The following is a 24,233-nucleotide window of genomic DNA, read 5'->3' on the forward strand; positions in this document are numbered from 1 at the left end:
ACAACTTTTGCTGGGGCCATGTTGGCATTTATTGCCATATTTTGTCAGAATAGCTGAAAGAGAACATGCCTATTCCTGGGATCGAAACACTGAATCTAGGCGTTTATTCAGTTACTGTTGATCGTTACTGTGGCCTGCATGAATTATCCTTTTAGACGTTTCATGCTGCATACTTTTTTATTATATGCGTATGGTGCAACTGCGCTTTGACTTGTGGGGCCCGTGGTGTTGGTGCTGTCCATTACCCGTTCCCAAAAACCTTCGTTTCTTTCCACTGCCGCATTTTCTTTTTATTACGCCTAACGTTGCCTTCACTCGCAGTTTTCTCTTTAACATAGGCAGGGCAGATTCGACCTTCCGCTCGTTGTGCCCTATAAAAGAGGAGATACGGCATCTTCTGGGCAAATGTCCGTTACATGCAACCCAACGTAAAACAGCGAAAACAATTCTTGGGCGACTGCTATGAGGGAAGTCGTTGGCACTGGGTCACTTTCTTGGAGCGTGGCAGAATAACAGTTACGCGGCGCTATGAACAAAGGATCTCTTGACTTTTTGAACGGAATCAGAAGTGCTAGAGGGTCCATAACCTCCAAGGTCCTCATACCTTTTCTCCTGATATTTATATTTTTTCAGCCCTCATTTTTTGTTTCATTTCGTTTCCCTCTTATTTATTATTTCTTTGTATTTTGCCCTTTAGTTTTTTGGCCTCACTATGTTCACCCCCACCTGATGCAGCAACCATTTGTGGGGCCAACCCTTGAAGTATTCATTAACGCTTTGTGGCTCTCTCTCTCTCCCTCTTTCTTAGGCGACACATCAAGCGGCTTACTGTGCTAAAATGAATACACGCTCAGCAAGGATACTTAATAAAGTCGGTGTGCCGTATCGTTCCATTCGCAGAGCTTCCCTATACTGGGGCGTCCATCTTCAATAGCAGATTGTCTATAAACGCTTGTTCAGCCTGTGGTATGTAATACGAGAGATAGATTTCTACGTCAGTGCTGCTCGGTACCCAACCATTTACGCTCGGAGCCTAAAAGGAATACAGGAGGCGCTGCTTTAATGGCGACTCTAGCACGCAAGAGCTACCGTTCAGACTTGTGTACTTCTTCTTCTTCTTTAATACCTGGTGAAAAAATAGGAGAGGTTGACGCGTTATAGAAGCGCCGGCTACTCCTTCTCGCGTAAGTTACAGTTCGTAATAGACATTTCAAGAGTCTCAAACTCACTGGCCAGTTCAGCGAAGGCAGCTCTTGCGGGAGAGTTCTTGCAATGTTCGTGGAGTCAAGCACACAATATACTGCAAACACAAATTTGTCCCTCCCAAAATACCAAATACCAAAAAACAACAAACATACAAAACAACAGACAGCTGAATATAGCGGAATATAACTGTAATATATGTGTTCTATGTGGTAAATATACTGAAATATAGCGTCTTCTGTGTGATTTGTGATCTCCTGTTTTGTGTGACGTTCCCCTAACCACCATCAAGTGTCTACCATAGTTGCTGACTCCTATTAAGGGACCTGTGTACTTTTCCGTACGTGTTTTACGTACGCCTGTAAAGTGGGAACCCTAGACATAAAAACTTAGTAACCGCCCGATTCCCCGACACAGTAGGACATGTGACACAAGCTTGATCTATATTTTAGTGGCCGTAACGCTGCCTACAGAGTTAGCTCAATTTATTATTTCAGCAACAAGAGTTTTCTAAAAGCTTTGTTGACTGGAGAAAAGCCAACAGATGATTTTTATAAATATTCAGTGTACAGTGTGCCATGTAACTCGGGCTCAGTGAGTGTAATATGTTCTAATCCCAGTGATTGCTTTAGCAGGGCATGAAAGCGATGCATTGGTATGAGCCCATGGAAAATTTGAGGTTAATTGTGCTCCTTAATTGGATATGTTCTCCATAGCAACAAAAAGTGTAATTCTTTGTAGCTGCGCAAGAATGGATAACTGGTAGTGTTAAGATATTTCATTGTTATAATAGTGGAAATGTATATTATTTTTTGACAAAACTTAGCAAACACAACTACAAAAATGAAAAAAAAAAACGAAAAGCAGCCAAGCTAAAAAATTCGCTTAACAAACACAACTACAAAAATGAAAAAAAACGAAAAGCAGCCAAGCTAAAAAATTCGCTTAACACACCGCCCTCAGAAGATTGAAGGAAAAATAAAACGAGAAAAAACAAAGACAACGTTCTTCAAAAAACAAGTGTCATATGGTAAGCGAACCCATACCCGAAGGGGGATTGGCCCGAGACGAAGATGCGAAGATTATGGAAGAAAAGTCAAAGAGAAAGCGAGAAGCAGTGGAGAAGGAGTTCGAAGGGGCCAATGAAAAACATACACGGAGTGATTAAAAGGAGGAGGAGGTGATCTGAGCAGCAAATGGGAGCCTGACACGATAGAATGCGAGGCGAAGAGGAGGGCAACGAAACTGGAGTGGACAGAGTGAAACGAGGCCTTGGAGGAACGGTGGCAAGTTCGGGCCGTGCCCCACAACGCACCAGCGGCATCGCACCGTTTGGCAGCGGGCTGCCCGGAACCACCGATTACCAGCGGCTTCGCTCTGCTGGCCTCCTGCTGACTGGCGGTATCGCACCGCCGGCGACCCGTCGAGCCGTGCCCCACGACGCACCAGCGGCATCGCACCGTCTGGCAGCGGGCAGCTCGGGACCACTTGTTACCAGCAGCTTCGCACTGCTGGCCTCCTGCTGAGCCGCGCTGCTCAGCAAAGCCGAGTCATCGCACCGCGGTCCTCCGTTCCACGACGCACCAGCACGGGCCATCGCGACGTTCGGCGACGTTCGGTGACACGGAGGCCTACCCGCCGGGCCACGTCATCGGCATCGCTGCGGCTTCGACGTGCTGCAGGGTAGGACTTGTTTGACTTCGGCATAGACAGTTCATGTATTATAGTGACATTTTGGCTAGATTTTTTGGAGTGTGAGGTCGTGCCTGTGTGAGGTCGTGCCAGTGTGATATATGTGTGTTCAGTCGCTATGATTCCGTTCGTTTGAGTGGTTTTGTTCTGTAAATATATTGTGTTGCCATCGAATTAATCAACTTGAGCCTCAAATCTCTGCCGCGTGAAACGCGTGACAACATTTGGCGAGCCTGCCAGGATCTATTCTTTGCCCAGCCACACGTCTCACCTGGTGGAGGGATGAATCTCGAGAAGATTTTAACCTTGGCTAGTACATTAGGTTTGACCAAGGAGGAGGTGCTCAGCTTGTACGAACGGGAAAGTACAAGGTTACGAGAGAGAGCACAAGAAGATGAGAGGAAAGCTGTGCGGGAAAAGGAGATTTTGGAACTTAAGATACGCCTAGCAGAGTTAAAGCGGCGCCGCGAGGAAATAGAACGCAGAAAGGACGGTGAACGCGCCGCACGTGAGTATGTAGGCACGAGGGTCGCAGACCTCTCTGAGGCACGAGAGAAAGAAAGAACGCAGATAGGTGACAGCGAAGAAGCACGTGCTGTTGAGAGAATGCGGTTTGAATTGCGCTGTGATGACAGGGAAAAAATGAAAGGAAGAGTGTTCTCTCAAACGAACGCTAAGGAGAAAGGCGAGTTAAAAGCGCAAGGAGGTGAGCGGAGGTGTGCGAAAAGTGATAGGGTAGCTGGGAAGCTCTTAGAGTTAGCGCACGCTACCAAGATGACGCGCAGACAACCAGCTAAGGCCTGTAAGATGAACGGCTGGCTCCGTGGTCTGCGCCTTGGAGAAGGTGGCATCGGTCAAAAGACAGGCAGTAGCCAAAGTACCAACGTCAGAGGAGAGCGAAAGCGCACACGCGTAAAGAAGAAAAAAAACGAAGAAATCGTGCGAGTCCTGCACAATCGAGAGAAAGCTTGTAGTAGAGAAGGACAGGAGACAGGGCACAAGTCATAGGGCAGTGAGACAAATGAACATTGATGGTGGTTCAAAGAGAGATGGCAGTGTAGAAAAAGGTGCTGAATGGAAGAGGAGCAAGAAGGTGAAGATGAAGGCAAAGGTCAACTAACCTGATGAAATACACGGAGCTGACCTAGCCAGAAAGAGGACTCATAAAGATGACGAATAGGTTCCGTAATAAGATAAGGCATAAATATGGTATGGTGGAAACACAAGGGTGTTAAGCGAATGAAGCATACATGGAAGTGATGTACGTCAGAAGTGTAGAGTGATTAAGAGTATTTGCAACCTTGAGATTTGTTGTTGTGTTTGACTTTGGTGATATTAGAGCAGATTACATGAGTAGATTAGTGTACGAGGATGAAAAAGAGTTGTATTTTAGTGTTACGTGTTGTGATTGAGTGTAGGATTTGTAGTTCGTTTTTGTGAAGATTGAACTTGGTGTGTGATGGATATTAGTAGTTTAGTAGGACTGATGTAGTAGGTTAATACGACTGAGGTTGTGACGTACAAACTGCGGACTTTGTTTCCACAAACCGGCGTGGTGTGTAGAAGTTTTTTTTTTTTTAAACTCTTCAATTTCGGGGGGTAATGTCATGTGGTAAGGCGAACCCATACCCGAATGGGGATTGGCCCGAGACGAAGATTATGGAAGAAAAGTCAAAGAGAAAGAAGATTTAGAGTACGGGATGCGAGAAGGAGTTCGAAGGGGCTAATGAAAAACATACACGGGGTGATTAAAAGGAGGAGGAGGTGATCTAAGCAGCAAACGGGAGCCTAACACAATAGACTGCGAGGTGAAGAGGAGGGCGACAAAATTGGAGTGGACAGAGTGGAACGAGGTCTTGGAGGAACGGTGGCAAGTTCGGGCCGTGCCCCAAAACCCACCAGCGGCATCGCACCGTTTGGCAGCGGGCTGCCCGGAACCACCGATTACCAGCGGCTTCGCTCTGCTGGCCTCCTGCTGACCGGCGGCATCGCACCGCCGGCGACCCGTCGAGCCGTGCCCCACGACGCACCAGCGGCATCGCACCGTCTGGCAGCGGGCAGCTCGGGACCACTTGTTACCAGCAGCTTCGCACTGCTGGCCTCCTGCTGAGCCGCGCTACTCAGCGAAGCCGAGTCATCGCACCGCGGTCCTCCGGACCACGACGCACCAGCACGGGCCATCGCGACGTTCGGCGACGTTCGGTGACGCGGAAGCCTACCCGCCGGGCCATGTCATCGGCATCGCTGCGGCTTCGACGTGCTGCAGGGTAGGACTTGTTTGACTTCGGCATAGAGAGTCCATGTATTATAGTGACGTTTTCGGTAGATTTTTTGGAGTGTGAGGTCGTGCCTGTTTTTGCTGTTCAGTGTGATATATGTGTGTTCAGTCGCTATGATTCCGTTCGTTTTTGTGGTTTTGTTCTGTAAATATATAGTGTTGTCATCGAATTATTCAACATGAGCCTCATTTCTCTGCCGCGTGAGACGCGTGACAACAAGGAATCCCTAAAACGAGATCAGTGTTCCGACGAAGCCAACTCTTTTTTGGGTGGGAGCTAAACTCTCCAATAAATCATTATCTCTCTCTCTCTCTCTCTCGATCGTTGCTAAGGAACACGTCGCCCAATATAGCCCAACGAAAACTTAAAAGAACGAAAAGTTTTCATTTTGCTGCTAATTTGCCCATTAGCAGCCAAATGCAAAATTTTTGTTGTTTTAAGTTTTGCCATAAAACTTACCTGGCCATAACCTGGCCATAAAACTCTTAATGAAATGCCGAAGTCAAATTCAATCCAGGGCGAATCACGCGTATAAATTCAGTACGAAAAATAAAATTTATCACACAAGATGCCAGCAAAGGAGCTTCAGGCTCGGGCAACGGACAAGTGGCGAAAGAACGCTTACGCAGAGCGGGTATTTCTCAACATTTCTCAATTCTCAATTTTTTATTTATAAATATTCATTAGAAATATCAATAATAAAAAAACAACGTTCCAACCACTTGCTTTTTTGCGATGAAGCTGAGGCAGTCTGTTTCTGTACTCAAGTAGCAGCGAAGACGGCGTTTCAGCCTTGGAATATGTGCTACCAGGACTTTCGATGTTAAAATGGTGTTTTTTAAATGTCTGCAAAAAACGTAAAAATGAGTGCAAGTCGTCGTAGTATGTGTACACTACTGTTGCGGATAGAAATTTTTTCAGGGCGATGAATCTCTGAAACAATATCAGTGCCAAACAGGTCAAAAAATGAGTGAAGTCATCATAGTGTGTGTGCGATATGTTGAACGGACAATTATTCACAGTAAGAAATCCCTAAAGCAAGGCCAGTATTTCATCGCCAAAGTGATGCGAACATTCGCTGTACGCTGTCAATTTTAATACATCAAGTTAAACGGCATGTTATAAAAAACGAATCTCTACACGCCCGCGCATGAAAAATGACATTATATGAGATTTCATGTCAGAGATTTTTCTTTAGTAACAATGAATCACCTATGTACCATAGCTGGTTCTGATTTCAAGTTACAGACAGCAGTGTCCTTACTTGAAGACCTCGAATAATATGCTTTTGGCAAACAATGGAAAATGGTCCACTTCACGCTGTCTTCGCACCTGCACGAGAAAACGGCTCAATGTATCACTCATGAAGTTTTTTGTTAATGTAGATGCACTTGAAATGGAACAGCCTCGCTATAAATTCTACAAAAGCGTGAACTTCTTTTCTCACGCCGTTTCTCCACGCTCATAGCGTACTCTCATGGCACGGCTCGCGTTGTCAAACCACGGACACAGCGTCACGCGGCGTGTTTTGGCAAAGCACTGGAATAATTTGTAACAGGTGTCACTCTTGTTACAATGCTCAAGCTAGGGCGGTCCGCGAGATCGCTCTTGTAACTCACCCTTGTTGTTTTCGGCTGGCGCAGAAATCTAACCACGGATATACGAAGTGCTTGTCTCTACATGCATCGTGCTCGGACATGGATACAATGTCACATGCACGGGCGTCACTCCGCCCGAGAAGTTTTCGCCTAGCAAAAGTAGACGGCATCGCCCTAAGGACTTTTGCTTCCGATTAACGCTCGGTCGTGGCACCTTCACATTGTGATCCTCACGGGCTGTTCTACAAAACGTTGGCGGCGGGCAAACCCCTCCGAGACTCCACGAGAGAAGAACTGGCTGATTTGGCAGTCACGTAGATCGCAGAGCTCTGACTGCATGACGTAGTCTAATACACATTTACATCCACTGACGGCTCGCGACAAGAAATAATTATTTTTGTGGCATTTCGTGGCATAGTTCTGGGAATTGGGCATATTATTTGTGCACTTTTATGCGTTACTTTATCGGGCATTCTGGTAGAAATCTGCTATACTAAAGTCTTACAAAAACTTGTTAGGGGCTAGTTGGTACAGTTTTGAATTCGAATGTAGCGTGCGCTGCATACTTCTAAACGAGGGACGATTCCGCACCAACGTGGTTTCTTTTTTCCTTTGTCTCCTTCCCTCCAATAAGTATGAAGCTCACGCTTAATTTGAATTCACAATGTCTTACCTCGGGTGAGTCTCTAATAGGTGTAAGTAACATGTAAATGCATGTATGAGTGCATTAATTGGGAAAATCCGTCAGATAACAAATTCTTCTTGTAATACTGGCAGCACTTCTTCGTCATGCTGTATAAAAAGCTTTCTAATTCCCGAGCATAATGTGCAGCTGGCTGACAAAAGACTATGCCCATGAACACTTTTCTGCACTAGTTGCAGGGACGCTAAAGGTTACCTTCAAGGCCATTTCGTCAGATGGGGGATTGTATACGAAGCCAGATGATATGAAGTTCCCCAGCGTCGAAAATGCGCAGCATGTCAATATCACCGCTTTGCTTGCCAAGAAGTACTCCGATACAGCGCTGACAAACTGCAAAGTGATAAAAAAAAATGTATTCCTGTTTTGTAGCTCCTATGAAAGTATGAAACCAATTATTGCGGGCAGTCGCAATGGACGAAAACAACAAGCGTCATCACTGTTAACGCATACAAAAAGTGGGCAAAAGTAATTCCTGCGGATTTCTGCGTAAATACGACCCGCAAATTATATATAAAATATATTTGTAAACTTGATACAATATACCCATAAGTACGGCATTCGATCGGTTTTTTTATGGATCTGTTTACCGCACACTCGTGTGCTGATATTTGTTAGCGACGACTCAATAGTAACTTCAGTGTCACCAGTTGACTCCATGCCCAAGAAAGGAAAATAATAACGTTAGATGGCTGCGGGGTGCATAGGCGAATAAACAAGTGTCAGGGCCGTCAAAAGGGCCTTCATATCACTCCGTTTACACGCAACGCTTTTACTAGCAATCGCTCTCGCGATAAAGAGTCGTTATCGCCTTAAGGTCGCTATGTTGCAACAGACGTGTAAGCCCGCAGTGAATCAAGACATCGGCGAATACAGAGAGAAATCACTTTATTTTCCAAGCAAGTTGTCTTGGAACACGTGGTTGCCGCCGGGGGAGGGCTGGCGGCGACTGTGGCGGCTCGGTCAACCAGAAGTAACTGCAGCCCCGGTTGCGAGCTGCCAAAAAAAGTATGCGCTTTTAAAGCAAAGCTTTCTACGTCTATCAGCCAACGGTTCATTCGTGGTTTGTGGGACAAGAAACACCCAACGCGGCTGCGAAGGAAAGGGTGTTTTTCACTCATGGAGCACGGTGTAGACGCCGCGGCGAATTTACTCAGAGTTCCCCGCGAGCTCACGCCAGCTTTGTCGTCTGCTTTAGCGACGTTTGTTTTGGGCCTGTTTAGGCGCGGCTTCGCGTCCATTGCGCGCTTGCTTCGCAGTACTTGATTAAATTATTCGACAGCACCTCCTGGCTAAACCGGACATGACGAAATGAAGTGGTCGTACGACAAACGTACATTAAAGATTGGTTTGCAGGGCACGGGAACAAAATGTAGAGACCACATAAAGACATCTGGCCGCTAAACAAAAACTACCTTTTGCGCACTGCTTGCCACGAATGGGACTCAATTTTATAATATGGTGAATACCAATTCGTTTGTGTTTTAACTGGTATTAAAAAGGCCAAAGGACCAACTGGTTATGATAAATGGCGATTATAAGCTTGATCAGCTTTCTCACAATTCTCAATCTTACTAAAGTAACAAGTTTAAATCCGTATAATGTGAATCACTCAGCTCACATGCCGAATTGTTTCGGTGTCCGCGCTTGTGTCGCGCGGGGATGTAGCCCCGAGCTAGCCCATCAGGATGACTAGGTTCCGCGGTCTCGCCCTTCGAATGACGCACCTCGCCGTTTTCTTTCTGCCGACGCACGTCCGGGCTATAGCGGCGGCGTCCACCGCTCTAGCCCGGCGGTGGCCGACGCTTGTGCGTTCGGGACGCCGTCCCTGTGAATGCTAGGTAACGGCAGGCAGGATCTCTGGTTTCACTCTTTGTAGAGCCGCGTGTATGAATTCAAGTAACGTCGCATGGGCAATTGTTGTAGATGTCGTTTAAAGCTTTGCTTTCCAACCACCTTTACAGCGTAGATTTGAGCCAATTATTTTAAAAGAGATGAGTTTTTAAAGCGGCGTCTTAAACCGGTATGGTGATAAGGAGAGCTCAAAAGACAGCAATTTTGTATATTTCGCAGCCACACCTGTTATTTGAACTTCTCGGAGACTATTTTCGTTTAAGGTCCTTTCAGGAAAAACTAGAATTTCACCGTTTAGTGAAGAAGCCGAACGCATGTAGTTCAGCATGAAAATCCTCCAATGGAAACCACCAGCAAACTAGCACGTCTTGAAGGGTTGTTCTGGAGGACCAAAGCAAAGTTTACAAATACAAGCTGTTGTGATATTTTAATTTTTGTTTCTAGGAAATCAAACTGCCATCGTAGCAGTCGAATTTTCTCTCTAAAACTATTTTTTTTCTTATTGTAAAACACTATAAAGCTTTCATCGGGAGAAAAATTCAACAAACCTTTTCAGAATGGCCAGTGGTAGTCGCATCTAGCAGATCGCTGACCTGCGCCGCCATGATTAGCCCGTGGGCAGAGCAAACGACTCCGGGCATAGATTCTCCAGACAGTCTCCGTACAAAATATACGGCACACATGAATGCCTGCAACCAGCAGGAAACCATGATTTTAACACGAAAGTGCTTTATTCCAGGATTCAAGAAGATTTCACTTGCGCCATATTCGTCACGGAAGCGACGCCAGTACAACGAAGCAAGCGGCCTGTAAAGGGTGCACTCCTACACAGAGGGTCTTCTTGCAACAGCACAGGGAATACAGCATTAGGCACGGTATTGCTTGTTCCTTATGCAAAGAATATGACTCCTCCATCTGCTCCTTATGTGGTCACCTGATTCCTTTTGTTTTCATTCCTTAGCTTCGAGTTTAGTACGGGTAGGAATCCCCGCAACCTTTTCTCTGGAATTTCACTTTTATTTTTTTCTCTCTTTTTTGCTCCGCTTTGTCTTGCGCTCGGTACGTCCCTCTAATATCATCTTTTCGTTTTTGAGTTTCAGGAAAGGCCTGTTCCAGGAACGTTGCTGCTGGCGACACGTACCATTTCATTTGTGGTTATTGCTTTTCTTTTGTGTGTGAGTGCGGTTGTATGTGACTTTTCCTCCCTTTTTATCCCGGACCTATTTATTCTCCCCCTTCTCTACCTTTTCTTTTAACCTGAGGCTATCAGGTAGTTTCTGATAAGGACTCCTGTCACCGCCGGTTCTGCTTCCGGCGTTTCTAAGAACCTTTCCCTAGGCCGCGCGGCGGGGCAACAAACACCCTATCATCCTTTCTCTTCAACAATTTCCCGAAATATCCACCCCCGGCTAACTTCCTTCTTACCGACTTCGCGGCTCAAACTATACAACCTTCTTTCCCCCTCAATATCTCAATAACTATAGAAGAACGGAAAGTTGGGCTAGTTGGTAGGTGTTCACCTTGGTGGAAAACAAAAGCGCGAAAAACTGGACGTCTTCCTTCGTCCCTGTTTTTTGAGCTCTTTTGTTTACCACCAAGATCTCAATAACTCCCAAACCAATCCGCTTTCCAAATTCCACTTTCTTCTCTCCTTTCACCTGGGGACCTACCCCTATATAAAGCATGCCAGCCAGGCGAGTGGTTGCCCTGACGAAGGCATGTGCCGAAACGTTGGTAACAATCGTAGTTTCTACCTTGTTCGAAGTGTTCTTTTTTGTGTTCTCCGCCATCTTCCACGTTTTATTGCTCCATATATATATATATATATATATATATATATATATATATATATATATATATATATATATATATATATATATATATATATATATATATATATATATATATATATATATATATATATATATATATACCATAGAGAAGTCAAACTGAAAAATATAACAACATTTATTCTGTTGTTATGTTTTTCAGTTTGACTTCTCTATCGTACAGCTAACCTCATAGTAGCCAGAAACCTTTTCTCTTCACTATATATATATATATATATATATATATATATATATATATATATATATATATATATATATATATATGTGTGTGTGTGTGTGTGTGTGTGTGTGTGTGTGTGTGTGTGTGTGTGTGTGTGTGTGTGTGTGTGTGTGTGTGTGTGTGTGTGTGTGTGTGTGTGTGTGTGCGTGTGTGTGTGTGTGTGTGTGTGTGTGTATATATATATATATTATATAAGCCTTTTGACTGCCAACCTTTATATATATATAAAGGTTGGCAGTCAACAATGCCAAGGCAAGCAAGTGGGAGAATGCGGTAGTTGATTCATTATCATTGAAAGAAATGCAGATTTTTGAAACTCAGAAAGAAAGTGGAGAAAAAAATGCCCGCCGGGTGGCATCCGAACCCACGACCTCCACAATACGCGTCTGGTGCAATGACCACCACGCCAACAGCGGGACTGTTCTCCCCTTCACTTTCTCGGACATTAATCTTAAGGTATTCGTTTCCTCTCTCTTTGGGAGCGCTTACACGTGGTATTTTTCATATTTCGCGGTGTTTCCTTATCAGACCCGCCGCGGTGGCTCAGTGGCTAAGGCGTTGTGCTGCTGAGCACGAGGTCGCGGGTTCGATTCTCGGCCGCGGTGGCCGTTTTTCTGATGAAGGCGAAAAGCAAAAACGGCCGTGTGTACGAGATTCCGGCGCACGTTAAAAATTCCCAGGTGGTCCAAATTAATCCGGAGCCCTCCACTACGGCGAGCCTCATCGCCTGCGTTGCGTCGGCGCGTTAAACCCTACAATCAATCAATCAGTTTCTTTATCAGTCGGAAATATTGAGTACGCAGTTAGTTGGTCGCTGAAAATGAAGCAGATTACTCTCGTGAGTAACTGCAAGTGTCTCATTGACACTTCAATTATTAGGCCAGTACATCTCGAGTTAGATAATTATAAAAAAATTATTAATTAATCTCATTCACGATGAAATTACTGGCCCTACTCTACTGTACTGGAAACATTATCCGCTAGGTTTTGTTCGAGTAATGCCATTGCTCTTTTTTATAATCTCGGTGCATTACAGCTTGGACACCCTCTATATGCACATCGCCTGGGTGACGGCGCTGCCATGAGCTTTGTTATTTGTGAAAACAATGACGCCATCCATCGAGAGACATTTTAAAAACGAATTCAGTAACGGTAACTGAATATGTATTCCCTGTAGAGAGTGGTCGGTTGGAGTTGCCGCTTACTTTTGCAGCTTGAGACCAGCGTCGTGAGGACCAGTGTCCATTTGCGTTGTTCTTCAAAGCACCCACAAATAATAGACTCTTAAAAGAAGTGGACTCTTAAGAGTCATAATAATGGACTCTTAAATTAGCGAAAATTGTCAAGTTTTGTTGCTGCTTAACGTTATTTCGTGCGTGCATTCTTACCATGCCCAACTTGTACCTGCGTCATCAGCACGAATTTAATGTGAGATCTCTAAGCCTGAATATATTTATAAATATATATATACATTAGGAATGGTTCGTTGGCGGGGGACATTACGGGCGCCTGTGCCACGGGGTGGTCGTGCTCGCGCCACTTTCAAATATTTGGATTTATTTTATGCCAAAATGAGTTCGTATTGCGGGCTTCTGGTCCCTCGTAATTTGCCACACTTGATGCACACAGTTGAGTTCCGCATAGCACGGTGCACAAAGAAGAACGTCACTGGACCATTACTGCACCATTATCGGTTTTCTTTGCTTTCCGAAATCATTAACTGCAGGTAGTGCTGTAACTGACGTGTGCGTTTCTTCGACATAGCAGTTGTTCATGCCGAACAAATCTGGTCGTTTTTTACGCTTTCCGCAATTCACAGTGGTGTTTAGAAGACGTCTTACCGTGGCAACGCAGAAGGCTATCAGGAGAAACACGTCAAAATGTTGACTTGACGTCCACCAAACGCAAGACATACAATCCGCAGTCAGCTGATACGCTTCGGTAGCTAACAAAGCACATGTCGCCATGCACGAGACCTAAAAAAAAGGCAGCACTGCTTGACCAGAGATTCGTATTCTTCAATTATCAGTGGAAATTTCTTGGAGCATTAATAGCTTGCAGACACCAATTGAAATAATTTGAAATAATTGAAAACACGAACGTGTTTTATTCCCGGATTCGCGCAGATTTCATTCACGTCATATCTTTCACGGAAGTGACGCCAGTACAATGAAGCAAGCGGCCTGTAAAGGGTGCACTCCTGCACACAGATTCTTTTTGCGGGGAAGCAACCTTTAGTACTAAAGAGGACGTTACATTTCATGTAGTTTGTTTTCGCGTTTTATAGTTTAACTAGAAAAATGTTTTATGCTGGGATACACCAAGATTTCACTGACGTCATATCCACGGCTATCACGGAAATGACGCCAGAACACCGTTTCCGAAGCGGCCCGTCAGCAGGACGTCGCTCGCCAAGCACACCTACAAGACAGCCGCCGACTCGCAAATCATGCTCAGCTGCAGGTTTCGCTGCACATTTCACTTTCGTATTTTACCGACTCCTATGACAGAGGAATCAACCACAGTTTTTTTTCATGTTTTCACCAAACGCGGAAATCACAATTGCCCCAAATTTCAGCTGAAGTAGTGTCACCATGTTTTCATCCATTATTACCACATGTTTATCCTCCTCTACAGAAGTCGTATCATGTTGAAAGAAATATTCCTCGCCACTGAACCCTTGGTCACAATCTCTGCTAAACAGCATAACCTGTATAGAAAAACAAATGAACTGCCATTTAATGTTATTCTTAAAGCTCGATACAAGAAATACTAGTACTTGCTTGGAATACTGTAGAAAAAATCCAAACGTGAGTACTACGAGAAACAGACAGCTCAAACTGGCAATCATGTTGGGAAGCAATTGCGCATAATAAATTCTTTCTTGAATAGTAACACAGATAAAAGCGCTATTACTGAAATACGTTACAATGAAGATACTTTTACTAACCCTGCCGATATTGCAAATACCTTCAGCAGATTCTTTTCTGTTCATCCTGACCTATAAACAACCCGTCGCCTTGATAACAATATACAGGTTTTGTAGTCTCTATTTATCTTCCCCAGGTCACCAAGCCAAGTGCACAGAATAATCCTAAATATCAAATACACTAGTCCTGGTCTTGATAATATTTCATCGTTTCACATCAAAGAAATAGTTTACTACATAGTTGATGCTTTTGCGCACATTATAAAGTTAGTTTTCAATGTCGGAGTCTTTCCGAAAGAATTAAAACGGAAGTAAAATTGTGGGCGTCCGTTTGTGCGTGTATGCGTGTGTGCGTGCGTGTGGGCGTGTGTGCCTGTGTGTGCATGCGTACGTGTGTGCGTGTGTGCGTGTATGCATGTGTGTGGGGGCGTGCGTGTGTGTGTGCATGTGCGTGAGGGTGCGTGCGTGTGCGTGCGTGCGTGCGTGTGTGTGTGTGCGTGCATGCATGTGTGTGCGCGTCCGTGTGTGCGTGTGCCTCTGCGTGCGAGTGTGTGCGTATGCGTGTGTGCGCGCGTGCGTGCGCGCGTGCATGTGCACGTGCGTGCCTGTGGGCGTGTGTGTGTGCGTGTGCGTGCGTACGTGCGTACGTGCGCGAAGCGGTGTGTGAAATGAGTTAACCATTGCTTGTAAAACCATCACGCGTAATGTTAAAGGGTCGACAGTCCTGTACAAGTGCCGGACGCAAAATTCATGATCGTGAATGCGTCATGACAAACGCCAGTCACGCAGCGGACCGAACAGTTGCCATTCGTTGCGAAGTCCACAAAGTAACTAACGCTGTGATACTTACGTGAGCTTTAAAAGCCACCGGAAGCAACACATGCAACAGACGCGGTGTCGTCAAGCAGTGCAGGATTCTCTTAACCCTTTCAGCCTTGAATTTTTTCTTCCAATGGAAAAAAAATCTTTGTATCTTTTCTTTAATATTCGGACCCATAAAGCGTACAAACGAAAAATTGAGCTTGTGATGTAAGTAATTTGCGATTTAAAAACATGGCATTTAATTATGTCATCAAAAAATTCAAATTGAAATTTACACTAGACAAACATTTTTGGCTTGTTTCCCTAAAATTTAGAAAGCAGTGAGCCAACATTAAAACAATAGGGGTGGTAATGCAAGTATTTTTGGTTTCACGGCCATGTCATAAAACTAGAAATTCGGTCCTTGGGACCACCATGGCGTGAGTTTGACTATCACTGCAATTCCTTCCTCATTCGAGCATTCAGTTTCAGCAAAAAACTAACAAAGGTGATATCTATCGATAGAGGCATCATTGAAAAACTATTTCCTAAAAAACTAGCTCTTTTAATTTTGTTCTTAAATTGCTAGAAGTCTTTTGGTTCATGTCCTAAATATAGGATACCAGGGACGGGAGGGCTAATTCGCAGTCGTCGTCCTCTATGAGTGGGGATTCCGCATCTATGTCCACTCCTGCTTGGCTTACGCGAGCACCACTCTTAAAGGCTATAGCTACAGCATTCTTAAAATTTTTAATCAAGCGGGGAAGGGGCTTATGAATCGAAAAAGAAAAATAGTTATTCGTTTAATCGAAATCCTTTCATTGTTCAGAAGCCGCAGTTTCACCTCTATCGAATGCTCAAGCAATTTTTAAAGCGAAAGCTTTCTCACTGGAACCGATGGCGTTCTGTCAAAAAACCTATGCGTTTCGCCATAAACCGGTTCGCCGACGGAAACGCTCTGATAATATGTTTGGACACACGGCGCCTGCGTGAAACCGGGCCTCCGTTGTGCCGAAACGGTTACTCGAAAATCGCGGAAAATGAACGGTTCTAGATACTACAATACACGCATCTATGAGGAAGGAAGAGTGCGATAGCATACCTTTGTCTGATAAACCACGTACCGGTATACATTTAAATCGTTCGTAAGTAAGTTTACTTAGTGCACGAAAAATCGTCGCATGAGTTTCTTCCTTCGTGATTTGGGTTTTTAGGGTATGGCGATCGATTGAACGCAGTTTCGGGCAAAGTTTAGACGCACTTTCCGCGTTCGCACTTTTCTTTACGAATGGATGCTAAATTATTTTAGTTCCCTCTGCTGACAAACGATGACAGCTGTAAACAAATAACACGAAAAACTATGTAGTTTACCGAAGATGTGTCTCCTTTGCAACTTTACCGGCCACATTATAGACGTCGAAACTGGTTATCGACTGTGTAAATTTTCGGACGGACTAACTATATTTCGCAATTGAGGTGGTGCTAAGCAGATTGCACAAGCCTAAAAATAAAACAAATGTAGCTAACCACAGGCAGTAACTGTTCGCGATCGCAAATACAAAGTTTTACCTGAAGCTGCATTGAAATCGCATACAGTGTAAACAATAAGAACTCGACTACGTTCGACTATTTCATATTATTCGTGCTTGCGTAACATGTAGCAGTTTTACCATTATTAAAATTTTCCATACAGAAAACAGAGCTCACCAGATATCCGATGTCGATTAAGGAGTATGATACTGGCTTCTTAGAATATGGCTTCTTCATGCTAATGAGTTCCAGAATGGTTAGTACGCAGCACCCAAGAATTGCGAGCTTTAATGCTTCTATTGTAGTGAGTGCTGCCATTTTGCATAAATCTGAAAATAGACAAAAACAGGCCGTGGTTCGACGCAGTTAAACCAAGTTTGTTGAGCAATAGATTGGTTTTCATGCCGAGATCTCCCAGTGAATGCTCAACGCAAGGTAAAACACAGATGCTGCCTGGCGCGCTCGGCTCTTAGGTGCGAAAGCACAGGTAACTTCGATGCCACCAGCCCCGCCTAACACCAATTTTTTGATGGCGCATGCCCTTATCCTTTCCCTATACCCCCTCTCCGCACCCATTAAAACAAATGAGCGATTGGGCGCTTTCACTTCGCAACATCACGAGGCTTGACCTTGGTAGAGCTTGAAGGTCAAATTAACGCTGCCAAGCCTTGACTGAAAAGAGAATTCCAAAACACAAAGGGCAGCCCTCAAGCAGCGGAACAGCCTCGTTCAAACTTTTGCGGGAAATCGCCGCGTACGTTTTTATGCTTCTTTAACTAAATAAAAGTTCTGTCGAAGAGCGAAAGCGTGGGCCGGGTTAACCGAACTTCGGTATCCTTAAGCAATTCTTTCGCGTGCGATAAATGCGACAATTTCTAGTAGTACAAAATCTACAAACTGATGAATCGACTTCGCTCTTTATGGACATTTCAGCAACATGAAACCATGCTTGAAAACGTCGCACCAGTTTTCATTACACAACAGGAGTTGTAGCGCATTGGTCATGAAGATTTCTTTTATTTAGATGCCGCCGTGCGCCACATAGAATTGTTCAACCACGAAACGATGATCACGGTTCTATTCTCCGCCCCCGGATGAACATGCGGTTTTTTTATAAACAATGTAGAGTCGACGAACTCTTCACTTACCCATGTGGCCGGTGCGTTACTCTTTAAAACGCACTTCGCGCGGTGCTGTTTAGAACACGGAGTTGGAATAAGCGGTTGACAGGCTTAGCCCTGCTGAACTAAACGTTGACACACGTAAAGCATCTATGTCACCGCAGAGCTGTTTATGTCAGGCTTTTGTCTACGTCACGTCGTATATAACTGGCTCAAATGTGCCGCTGAAACCCTCCTACACCAGTTATTTATCGCATGCAATGCATGTAGCGCCTGCCGCGAGAGAAATCTGTATTTTATAACGAGCGGAAGGAGGATTTCATAGCGAGGGAGAGGCCAACGGACGATATATATGGGGTGATGCAGACATACAGGTGTTTTCTCGGTACAGAACGACCGATACGTCGGGTCCCACAGGCTTATCTTCGTGTTTCATGCTACACAGCATATAAAGCCAAACAGGTTAGCCATTGTTCATCGTTATAATCGTCGTTCATCGTTGTTCATCGTTATGTGTTCATCGTTGTTCATCGTTATGTTCATCGGACGGCTTCCAGGAAAGCATTCTTCGATTTTTCCGCCCCTGCAGGTTGTGCGGAGGTGTAATATTCAGGGTGCGCCAATAATGGCCTGGGAATTTGCGCGCGGCCAATTAAAAGTAAGCCATCCCAGAACTACGACGACCTTCCCGGATATTACTGGTATTGGGTTGAGGGTGGGGGAGGGGGGGAGGGGGGAGTCACGCGCCAAAGCTGCACCTGGGCGATCCGGTGCCGCGTAGTGGAGGGCTCCGGATTAATTCTGACCACCTGGGGCTCCTTAACGTGCGCCCAAATCTGGACCACAGGGGCGTTGTCGCTTTTCGCCTCCATAAGAAAAGCAACCATCGCTGTGAGTGTCGAGCTTCCGGAGTTAATTTCGCAGTATTAAAGAAAGGAGCGGACAAGTGCTCGAAAACAATCTCCGCCAACACAACCATGAGCAGAGCCTTGAGCACTAGGTGAGAAACCATGAGCACCACAACCATGAGCAGAAGCGACCCATCGTTGCGTGTACCCAGCGCGTGCACTTATATAAACAACGCAGAAAGGAGCACAAATGCTAGGTGCTGGAACGCGTACGCCTAACACAGACACAAGGGAGTATAGCTGAAATAACGAAATTTGGTCCGAGCCTCACTCCCGGAGATTCGACACCAAGGCCGTTGTATCTCGCATCGCAGCGGCAGCCAGGTTCCATGGTCCGATGACGTCGCTGCGCTTCAGGTGTGCGTCAGCGCGCTGTCGCTAATTCGTCGTCACGAGGAACCGTCGTGTGTAAAAGCGACGACACGCACGCAGTACGTGTGCGATGCCCCCACGAACAATGCAAACCCGCCGCGGTGGCTCAGTGGCGAAGGGGCGAAGGCGTTGTGCTGCTTGAGGACGCGGGTGCGATGCCCAGCCGTGGCGGTCGCTTTTCTGATGGAAGCGAAAAGCGAAAATGCTTGCGTGTTCGAGATTTCGGCGCACGTTAAAGATCCCCGCGTGGTCAAAATAATCCGGAGCCCTCCACTTCGCCCCGTCTGATTGCATGTGTAGCGTCGCGTGAAACCTCATAATAAATCAATCGACGAACAACGCAAGTCTGACGAAAAGGATGGAGGTGGGGCGGTAACTCCGTGCTCCTTATGCAAGTAACCGTTAATTTACCGACTTTCACACGAATGAGATGCATGATTGTTCCTTACGCGTAGACCATGAGCATATGCAAACAGCAGGAGGGATTAATTTTGTACAGTGGTTGATAACTTGTAGTCTGTCCGTTTTGCAAGTTTGAGTGCTGTTTCACAAAATACATAAGCGACGCGCATCAGACCGCGCAAACAAACTGCCAATGGGCCGCTTCAGCTGTTCCATCAGCCACCATATTTTCATCCGGCCTGCAGTTATCCGGGTAGCCACTGAAACACAACTATGTGGAGCATGCTGGGGGGCTGAGTGTGCAAAGTTTATTTACTGGGCTCGTTTTTCCCGCTGTATTGAGTCTCCAGAAATAACCCAGTCACAAGCTTCTTGCTACAGAGTGTACTAAAAAGCAGAACGCAAAGCAGCCAGCACTGATTTCGTAGACGTTGTTCGGTTACTCAACGCGGCTGCAATTGTGTTTCCCGTTGACTAAATAGAAATTCTCGCAACAGATAATCCCTGATCCAGCGCTTTTACCGCGCTTGTGAGTTCAGTAGCAGTTCCAGATGTACTTTGGGGTGACGTTTTTTGGTGTTGGGACTGTTGACCTGGATTGCCTGCGATTTCTGGTTCCGTTGTGACAATGCGTCAAGAAGAGTACGTGCAGGGCGGGAATCGAAGGGCCGCCGTGTAGTTCTCTCACGCGGCATGTACATGCTCGTACTTATATACGTAAGGGAAATCCGTAAGGGAAAACGACCTGTGCCAAATGCGCCGCACAGGACCACCCGACACATAACTGCAACTCCACCACCTTCACTTGTGTTAACTGCGGGGGATCGCACGCGGCGTACTCCCGCAAATGTGAGAAATTCCAACAAGAAAAGAAATTAATCAATGTCAAAGTAACGGAGAATATCACCTTCCCATAGGCGCGGAAGAGGTTCTCCTCTTTCTCCCTGGGGAGGTACGCCGAAGCAGCTCGCTGGGGGGCGGAGCGGCGTCTGGTCTCGGCGGGGACCCAGTACCGCGAGTCGGACTTGGTCCCGCCCCCGCCCCCCCCCCCCTGGGTTGCCTTGGCAGCCCAACCCGCCTCCGCACCGCTCGCTGAGCCAGCAGCGGTTGTGGTGGCAACCTCATCCGTCGGGACCGGTGCCGCTCCCGTCCCTGCCTCCCCATCCTCCAGTGCGTTGGAGGGTGCCATGGACACCACGGGCCACGCACCAGCTCCCACCGCCACCGCACCGCCCGTGCCACTTCTGGGTGCCTCCGATACCTGCGGTGGTGGCGGGTCAACCGAAGGGCCCCCGAAGGGGGGCCAAGTTTGCGGGGCCCGGTTCGACGGGCACACCCAGGACATCGGACGACGAGATGGACGTCGTGCCATTCTTGCCTGCAACGCAGCGCAAGGATCGGCCTCCGACGTACAAGCCTACACATAGGCCCAAAAAGCCCAATTCAAGAGTCACAGCCCCGAAAGACGACACATAAACATATACACTCCAGTAGCTCTCACACTAAATAATGGGAAGAGAAAATATTGTTCAATGGAACTGCAGAGGCCTTCTGAATAATCTTGACGACGTGTATGAGATTCTGCATACCAATCAGTCAAGTGTAGTGTGTGTTCACGAAACACATTTAAATTATAAACACACAAGCTTCTTCAAGTTACCTGGTATACAGGAAAGACAGGGATGGCTGCACACACTCTTCTGGCGGTGTGGCCATAATCGTCCGGAAATCCTTAGCATGCCACCCTGTCACTTTAAACACTATCCTTGAGGCTGTAGCAATACGCTTAATAATATTTAATAGGTTGATAACGAATGCTCCATATACATTCCTCCTGATGTTACACTTTTGAGCTCTGACTTCGAGGCGCTGGTTGACCAGCTGCCCGAACCATACATTCTAACAGGCGACCTGAATGCTGACAATTCTCTTTGGGGCTCTTCTTGTACGGATGCCCGGGGTCGCCTGACAGAGAGGTTTCTTACATCATCTGGAGCATGCCTTTTCAACAATAAACAGCCTACATATCATAACATAGGACACAACACATACTCATATCTTGACTTGGCTATCGGCTCCGCAGTTCTCTTTCCTCTTCTCGAGTGGGATGTGGCCACTGACCCATATGGCAGTGACCACTTCCCCACCTCACTTACATATATAAGTAAAGGCCCAAGCAGTTCATCTTCCCATAATAGGTTCAATGAAGCACGAGCTAACTGGAACACATTTACCGAGACATCGAAACTACACTACACAACTATAAGGCACCTACACGTAGATGAAGCCGCACAACTCCTCACGGCGCACATCCTCGACGCCGCCGAAAAGTCTATTCCCCACGCCTCTGGTGCCCCGCGCAACCAGCGGAGGCCGTGGTGGAATGAGGACCGTAGGCGGGCGCGAGAGGCCCAGAACAAGGCGTGGGGTATCCTCCGTCGGTACCCCACGTCGGGAAACCTCCTCTTGTTGAAACGGGCCAAGTCATTCGGAAAATGTGTGCGCCGTGAGGCAAAAAGAGATAGTTGGCGCTCATTCATAACATCTATAAACTCATCCACAGACACACGCAAGGAATGGACACGTATACGCAAACTCAAAGGACAACAGACACACAGCCTGCCCCTGGTCAGTACAACAGGGGACACACTGGAAGACCAGGCTGACACACTCGCACAACACTTCCAACACGGGTCCAGTTCAGCACACTATACGAACACTTTCCTGAAACATAAAGCCTCTTGTGAAAAGAAGTCCCAACACGACAACAACAAATTACAGACTTCTTACAACTCCCTGTTTTCACTACATGAGCTGAGGGCTGCTCTGAGCACATGTAAACCCTCAGCTCCAGGCTCAGACAACATCACCTATACAATGATACAACACCTACACGCAGACACACTTGAAGCACTTCTACATCTATATAATAAAATATGGCTTTCGGGGCACATTCCACACTCTTGGAGGGAGACCATTGTAGTTGCTTTCTTGAAGGAGGGAAAGGACCCGTCGTCCCCCTCAAGTTACCGTCCAATAGCCCTGACGAGCTGCCTGTGTAAGCTCTTCGAGAAGATGATCAATCGCAGGCTCGTGTGTACTTCCTTGAGTAGAACGGTCTTCTCGAGAGCTGCCAGGAAGGCTTCAGGGTGGGGCGATCCACGAATGCTGAACTCGTAGCTCTTGAATCGTATTTTAAGGATGCCTTGGTGCATAAACAGTATTGCGTAACTGTGTTTTTCGACCTCGAGAAGGCCTACGACACCGCTTGGCGCTACGGGATCCTCAGTGACCTGAAGTCTTTCGGTGTTTCGGGCCATATGCTCAACACTCTTGCTAGTTATCTGTCTGAAAGAACGTTTCGCGTTAGAGTTAGTAACGCACTGTCAAGGATTCATGTGCAAGAAAACGGCGTGCCGCAAGGTGGAGTTCTAAGCTGTACTCTTTTTATTATTAAAATGAACTCTCTTGGTAAGGCATTGCCACCTACCATTTCTTACTCTATGTATGTAGACGACGTACAGATATCTTTTAAATCTTGTAATATGTCAATCTGTGAACGTCAGGTCAAGCTTGGTGTTAAAAAACTTGCCAGCTGGGCAGACAAGAATGGTTTTAAACTCAATCCAGAAAAAAGTTATTGTGTGGTGTTCTCCAAAAAGCGCGGAATTCATCCGGACCCAGATATTACTCTGAATGGCGTTTCAATTCCTGTTAAAAAGGAGCACAAGTTTTTAGGCATAATATTCGATAACAAGCTAACATTTGTTCCACAGTTGAAACATCTTAAGCAAAAATGCCTAAAAACTATGAATATTCTCAATGTTCTCTACCACTAGTCGTATGGTGCAGACAGGCAACTCCTTCTGCGGGTTTATAGCGCCCTAGTGGGATCCCGCTTGGACTACGGCAGTGTTGTATATGGGTGCGCAACAAAAACGGCACTAAAAATGCTGGACCCGGTGCTGCATTTAGGGCTACGCCTCGCATGCGGTGCTTTTCGCACTAGCCCTGTCCAAAGTCTCCATGTAGAATGCAATAAATGGTCCCTAGATCACCAGAGGGTGTACATGGACGTTTTATATGCCTCAAAAATCATGTCTATGACAAATCATCCTTTTACTCCGACCATTAATGATGCATCCTCACAGCAACTTTTTTTCAATCGTCCATCAATCTCCATGCCGTTTCCTCTAAGAGTGCGAAAACAAGCTTCTGAGCTAGAAGTCTCGTTTTCAGGCATTCACAAGACGCCCATCATTGATTCAATTCCGCCATGGCATCTCCGCCCTGTGTCATGTGACCTGTCTTTTATGCACTTTAGCAAGAACAAGTCACCAAGGATTGCGATTCTGCAGCATTTCTTGTTTGTGCAGCATAAGTACCGCTGTGAAGAGTTTTACAGTGGTGCGCCGAAGACTGCAACTGCTGTGGCTTGTGCTGTGCATGGGCCAAACTTCCACGTCAGTAAAACAATGAACCTTTGTAGCAGTATACTCACAGCAGAAGCATACGGTATTTTAATGGTAATAAATCACATAGTCCAACATCAAATCCTAAAATTCATCGTGTGCACGGACTCTCTTAGCGTTGTACAAGCACTTGCATCAGGAAAGCATTCTAAAAACTTTGCCATCAATCATGTTTTTAAGGCTATCATGTCTTCATATGCATCAAACCTTCAAATAACTTTCTGTTGGGTTCCAGGGCACTCTGGAATTGCCGGGAACAAAACCGCAGATCGAATGGCCACTGCAGCTACACTCTTGAATAC

At 46.0% G+C, this 24,233-nt stretch overlaps 1 long non-coding RNA gene across 2 annotated transcripts in view; it reads right to left on the bottom strand.

The window, feature by feature from the left end:
• Positions 1 to 5,896: 5,896 nt before the first annotated feature.
• Positions 5,897 to 24,233, bottom strand: part of LOC144145096 (uncharacterized) — a 30,206-nt gene continuing 11,869 nt past the window's right edge. For both annotated transcript variants that reach the window (XR_013317430.1, XR_013317431.1), the window contains exons 2-7: positions 16,834 to 16,985; positions 13,238 to 13,372; positions 9,875 to 10,015; positions 7,671 to 7,805; positions 6,439 to 6,506; positions 5,897 to 6,020 (exon numbers count right to left, since the gene is read on the bottom strand). This is a non-coding gene — a long non-coding RNA (uncharacterized LOC144145096). The remainder of the gene's footprint in view (positions 6,021 to 6,438; positions 6,507 to 7,670; positions 7,806 to 9,874; positions 10,016 to 13,237; positions 13,373 to 16,833; positions 16,986 to 24,233) is intronic.

Source organism: Haemaphysalis longicornis, unplaced genomic scaffold (assembly GCF_048455015.1).
Source record: "Haemaphysalis longicornis isolate Haplotype H1 unplaced genomic scaffold, Haemaphysalis longicornis Haplotype H1 scaffold_7, whole genome shotgun sequence".
Classification (NCBI taxonomy): Eukaryota; Metazoa; Arthropoda; class Arachnida; order Ixodida; family Ixodidae; genus Haemaphysalis; species Haemaphysalis longicornis.